The following is a 6,468-nucleotide window of genomic DNA, read 5'->3' as shown; positions in this document are numbered from 1 at the left end:
TCTTGCCCAGCACAGTTGGCTGCGATGTTTCCCTCAGGTTAGCAGAAACACAATGTAAAATTATAAAACAGAAAATTCTGGGAACTCAGTACATCAGAGTACATCCGTGAAGGAGAAATGGTGGAAGACCCAGTTTCAGAACTGGGACTCTCCGAGATACTGCCGATCTGCTGAATGTTTCCAGCATTCTCTCTTTTTACTTTAAATTTCCTGCAGTAGCAGTTTGTCTTATTTTTAATGCAAAGATATTAACTGATTGGAGGGTTGCGGATGTTGTTCCTTTATTCAATAAAGGCAGTAGAGATCGCCCAGGAAATTATACACCAACGAGCCTTGCTTCAGAGTTAGGTAAATTGATCGGGAAGATCCTGAGAGGCAGGATTTATGGACATTTGGAGAGGCATAATACGATAAGGAATAGTCCGCATGGGTTAGTCAAAGGCAGGTCGTGCCTTACGAGCCTGATTGAATTTTTTGAGGATGTGACTAAACGCATTGATGAAGGAAGAGTAGCAGATGTAATGTATATGCATTTCAGCAAGGCATTTGATAAGGTACACCATGCAAGGCTTATTAAGAAAGTAAGGAGGCACGAGGTCCGAGGGGTCATTGCTTTCTGGATCCAGAACTGGCTTGCCAATAGAAGGCAAAGTGTTGTTGTAGACGGGTCATATTCTGCATGGAGGTCAGTGACCAGTGCTGTGCCTCAAGGATCTGTTCTGGCACCATTTCTCTTCGTAATGTTTATAAATGACCTGGATGAGGAAGTGAAGGGATGGGTTAGTAAATCTGATGATGACACAAAGGTCGGGGGTGTTGTGGATAGTGTGGAGGGCTGTCAGAGGTTACAGCGGGACATTGATAGGATTCAAAACTGGGCTGAGAAGTGGCAGACGGAGGTCAACCCAGCTAAGTGTGAAGTGGTTCATTTGGTAGATCAAATATGACGGCAGAATATAGAATTAATTGCGACTCATGGCAGCGTGGAGGATCAGAGGGATCTTGGGATCCGAGTCCATAGGACACTCAAAGCTGCTGCGCAGGTTGACTCTGTGGTTCAGAAGGCATGTGGTGTGTTGAACTTCATCAATCGTGGGATTGAGTTCAAGACCCAAGAGGTAATGTTACAGCTATACAGCATCCAGGTCAGACCCCACTTGGAGTACTGTGCTGAGTTCTGGTCACCTCACTACAGAAAGGATGTGGAAAACATAGAAAGGGTGCGAAAGAGATTTACAAGGATTTTTCTGGATTGGGAGCAACCCTTATGGGAATAGGATGGGTGAACTTGGTCTTTGCTTCTTTGAATGGAAGATGAGAGGTGACCTGAGAGAGGTGTATTAGATGATGAGAGGCATTGATCCTGTGGATTGTCAGAGGCTTTTTCCCAGGGCACAGTTTTCAAATACTTGGAAGTAGGTACAAAGGCGATGTCAGGGCTAAGTTTCTTTTACGCAGACAGTGGTGAGTGCGAGGAATGGGCTGCCGGCGGCGGTGGTGGAGGCGGATACAGTCCGGTCTTTTAAGAGACTTTTGGATATGTATGTGAAGCTTAGAAGAATAGTGGTCTGGTAACCCTAGGAAATCTCTAAAGTATGTTCATGTTTGGGACAGCACTGTTGGCCGAAGGGTCTGTGCATTGTGCTGTAGGTTCTCTATGTTTCTATGCTTCTGTGTTCTCAGTTCATTCCATACAGCCAATGCTCACAGCATCCTTTCCTCACACTATCATGCTGCTGTATTTACTCCCGAGGCCACTCTCCCTACCCTGAGAGGCAGTGAACACAGAGCGATAAAAAATGTGCAACTCTTCTTGCAGCTCTGGTGGGCTGTTACCCTGGAAACAGAGGAAGTGGCTCACCAAAAATAACCGAAAAGGGAAATAATAAACTCAACATCATATGCTAGAGTTTAATTATGATAAAGTTTAACACTGCAGCCATTTTGAAATGAAGAATCTAAAATTGTGAAGTCTGCTTTTGACGTGCTACATTCAATTAATCGTCTAGTAGCTCTGGCTAACAAAAATGATCAATACTTAGCGATCAATAATATATTAACCACTGCCGTGAATACACCCAGTAACAGCCTCAATCACCATCTGTTGCAACAAACTCCACAGATCGACAAATAAAGGGGAACATAAATCATTTTTGCTGTGGATTTCATGCAGGATCAAAAATCACAAAGAGATAAATATCAGAATTATATAAAAACATGTCATAGCTTAAAACATTGGTAGTATTTCCATAAAGTGACGTTAAGCACAGGAGTGTCTGAACATATGGTAAGTGCCAGGAAATGTTAAACTCGGGGTAATGAGGGTGTGGTGGGGTGAGTTTGTGGGTTGAGGTGTACCCGGCCTTGAGCACTTCTCTCTATAAGTCATCTCATTGATATGTGATGGACCCCACAACTGTCGTGTCGCTGGCGAACTTGACAATGTGATTCCCCGGGTGTTTGGCCGTGCGGTCACGTGTGAACAGATTGTACAGCAATGGGCTCAGCACACAGCCCGTGTTGAGGATGACTGGGAGTAAGGAACAGTTGTACATTCTGACTTTCTGAAGCCGGTTGTTTCAGTAGTCCAACGCCCAGCTGAACAGGGCTGTATTTAAATGGTACTGCAAATCTGTATTTTTATTGATGTATTGCTGCACGCTTAGGTGTTCGGTGGGGGTTCCAGATGTTTTTTGTTTGGTGGGGGGGGGTTGTTGCTTTGGTTATTCGGAGACACAAGAATTTAATGGAATTTTTAACCACTTAATTGAACAAAGAAGGACACTTAACGATAATCATCACAATGTATTGTGTGATGTCCTTTGTAAATATCCTATAGTTGACATTTGAAACAGACAGGCCGCATCCAACAATGTGTTTTGATTTTGGAACAGCTTTGGCACTGCTGGAAGTTCTGTAGAGATGAAACTACCAACAGATTTACTGGAGGCATCTCATGACAGGGTTAAAACTGCCATTAGAATTTCAGCTCCACATTACAAAATGGCTGAGAGTTCAGTAATCATCTTTGTCACAATTAAACTCAACGTATGTGAGGTTTTTCCTTATTTCCTATTTTTAGTTAGTTCTGCTCAGCCACTTCCTCCATCACCATGGTAACAGCTCACCAGAGCTACCGAGTGTTGAACAGTTTTATCGTTCTCTGGTCACCGCCCCTCAGTGGCCACAGGAGCCGGTGTGGAGGCCCGGATGCCTTAAGCATCCACTGTATGGAATATATGATGTTTATGTTGCAATAAAGAGATAACTAATGAATGTAGGGATTGCATTTATGCAAATCTGTTTAGGATGTCACAAACAGGGGTCACTCCCTCCACAATCCCCTTGTTCATACATCCCTCCTCACTAATTTTCCTCCAGATACTTATCCCTGCATACGGCCTAAGTGCTACACCTACCCGTACACCTCCTACCTCACCTCCATTCAGACACAAAACAGTCCTTCCAGGTGAGGCGACACTTCACCTGCGAATCTACTGAGGTCATCTATTGTGTCCGGTGCTCCCGATGCGGCCTCCTTCACACTGGTGAGACCCGCAATAAATTGGGAGGTCGTTTTGTCGAGCATCTCTGTATCATCTGCCACAAGGGGGACTTTGCAGCGGCCAAACATGTTATTTCTGATTCCCATTGTGCCAAGATGAGACCGGCCTCAGGGTGGAGGAACAGCACTTTATATTCCAGCTGGGTACCCTCCAACCTGGTTGTATGAATATTGAATTCTCCTTCCAGTAAACAAATTCCAACCCCCACCCATTTCTCTATTCCCCACTCTGAACTTCCATTTCTGCTGACTAGCCTATTAATTCCCCCCGGGTCCCCTCCTTTGCCTTTCTCCTATTGACAACTCTCAGATTCTTTATTCTCCAGCCCTTGACCTGCCCATCACTTGACTTCACCAATCACCTTCCACCTCCCCTCTTTCTCCATCCCGACCTTGTTATTAAGATTACTTCCCCTCCTCCTCAGGAATGAAAAAGGCTGGTTGTCTAAAATGTCGACTGTTTACTCTTTTTCATACATACTGCATGTTGTGCTGAGATCCTCCAGCACTTTGTGTGTGTTGCTTTGGATTCAACGTTCATGTCAAGGGACTGGAGACTACCCAGTCGGTATATGAGGTGTTGCTCCTTCAGCCTGAGTTTGGCCTCATCATGGCGGTAGAAGAGGTCATGTATGGACGTGTCCGACTGGCAATGTGAAGCAGAGTTGAAGTAAGTGGGAACCAGGAGATCCTGTCTCGAAGAAGCGGTCCCCCAATCTGCGTCGGGTCTCGCCGATGTGGAGGAGCCGCACCGGGAGCACCGGATGCAATAGATGACCCCAACAGACTCACCAGTGAAGTGTTGCCTCACCTGGAAGGACTGTTAGGGGCCCTGATTGGTGGTAAGAGAGGAGGTGTAAGGATAGGTGTAGCACTTATGCTTGCAAGGATAAGTACCAGGTGGGAGATCTGTGGGGAGGAAAGTTGGGACCAGGCAGTCGCGGAGGCAACGATCCCTGCGAAAAGCAGAGAGGGGTAGAGAGGGAAAGATGTGCTTAGTTGTGGGGTCCTGTTGAAAGTGGTGGAAGTTGCTGAGTATAATATACTGGATCCGGAGGTTGGTGGGGTGGTAGGTCAGGACAAGGGGAACTCGGTCCTTGTTGTGGTGAAGGGAGGATGGGATGAGGGCCGAAGTGCGGGTAATGGAGGAGGTGCGGGTGAGGGCATCATTGATGACGGCAGAAGGGAAACCACGACTCTTAAATAAAGAGGAAATTAGAGATGTCCTGGAATGGAAAGCCTCATCCTGGGGGCAGATGCAGCGGAGACCAAGGAACTGGGAATAGGGAAAACATTTCTGCATGTGGCTCCATCCCAGTTTCACTCTGCCTCCTCCTCCAGCTGCCTATCACCTCTCTCATCGTTCTGCCTTCTTCTACTACACATAGTGCTTTTCCTTCTTTACCTTTCCTGCCTATCACCTCTCTGCTTCCCCAGCCCCACCCCTTGATCTTTCCCTTTACTACTTTTTCACCTGGCACCTACCAGCCATCTCCTTCCCACCCTTCCCCGCCTTCTTTATAGGGCCCCTGCCTTCTTCATACGGGATATGAATCGAACCCGTAAGTCTGAGAACCGGGAGGTGGAGAGATGGGGACGGGAAGATACAGCAGGAAAAATCAAAAATGTAGCTGGTGTAAAATGCGGCAGGTAGGTCGGACAGCGTGTGAGGGGCGAGGAGCTGAATCACCGGTTCAGGTGGGAGACCCTCCACCCGTCACATGATCCAGATTCTCACTCCCATTTCAAACGCAGATCTGCAGCATCTGAGGTTTTCGCTTCCGAGGCCCCGCCCCCGCTCTCACAGTCTCCGGATGGACCGGGTTTTCTTTCCGTTCTCTGTTGAAGCGGATCGTCTGCTGGGAGCGGATGGTCCGATCGCTGTCTCCGGGGCAAATTGATCACGTTCTCATCGGTGAGTATTGAGGCCGGTCACTAGGGGTGAACGCGACCGACAATTTCACATCGGTGAGTACTGAAGCCGATCCCGGGGGAGGGGAACCTGATGCTGGGCAGAGAGTCCCGTCAACTTCCCTGAACTGGCGGCCTCGTCCCGCTTCCTAGACACAACCTGTCGTGGTCGGTCCTGGTTATGGGACCTTTACACCGAACCGCCTGAGGTGAGCCGCCGCTCAGCCCCTGGTGTTCTGGTCCCAGGAGCGGGATGAGGTGGTGATGCCGAGACTGAACCCATCCATTAAGATGTACCTGGGGAACTTTACCTCCATCACCCGGCCCGGTATCGGATCCTAACTTCACCTGGATCGACGCCTGGGGTCGATAATTGTTTTACATATTTCCAGCACACTGGAAGCGGCCGTTCGGCCCGTTGTGTTCTTGCAGACTCGAGCGTTAAACAGAGTAATCGCACCCTCGGGACACTGCTCCACGTGTATGAGGAATTCATCTTTCCCCCGTTTAGACAGGACAGTGAGATCCAGATCTCTCACGTCCTCCCGTGGTGCTGGGAAGTTTATTTCCATCTTCTTTCCATGACTACGACTTGTCAAAATACTGACAGCGTTTCCCGATATCTGGCCCTATTAATGCGAGAATTAACTATTTTTTTCATTTACCCGAGTTTCTCTGAATTGTGCACACTCCGGAATTCCCAAAGGAGCAACCCAGGCTGTCTAATATTCCCACACGATTGAAATGGGGAATCTTTATTTTGTTTTCCATGTACAGAGGTTGAGTGAAAATCGTGTCTCCGGTATTCTCCACACAGATCAGTACATTACAGCAGTACATTGAGGTAATACAAATCATTCTGGTTACAGAGAAAGTGCAGTGCAGGTAGATATGTTGTGCAAGGTCACATCGATTTAGACTGTGAGGTCAGGAGTCCACTCATCACGCTGTTCGCTTCTAACAGCAGAATGGACACCGTCCTTGAGCCCGGT

Source organism: Hemitrygon akajei, unplaced genomic scaffold (genome assembly GCF_048418815.1).
Source record: "Hemitrygon akajei unplaced genomic scaffold, sHemAka1.3 Scf000060, whole genome shotgun sequence".
Classification (NCBI taxonomy): Eukaryota; Metazoa; Chordata; class Chondrichthyes; order Myliobatiformes; family Dasyatidae; genus Hemitrygon; species Hemitrygon akajei.
Note: the sequence above shows the minus strand (reverse complement) of the source record.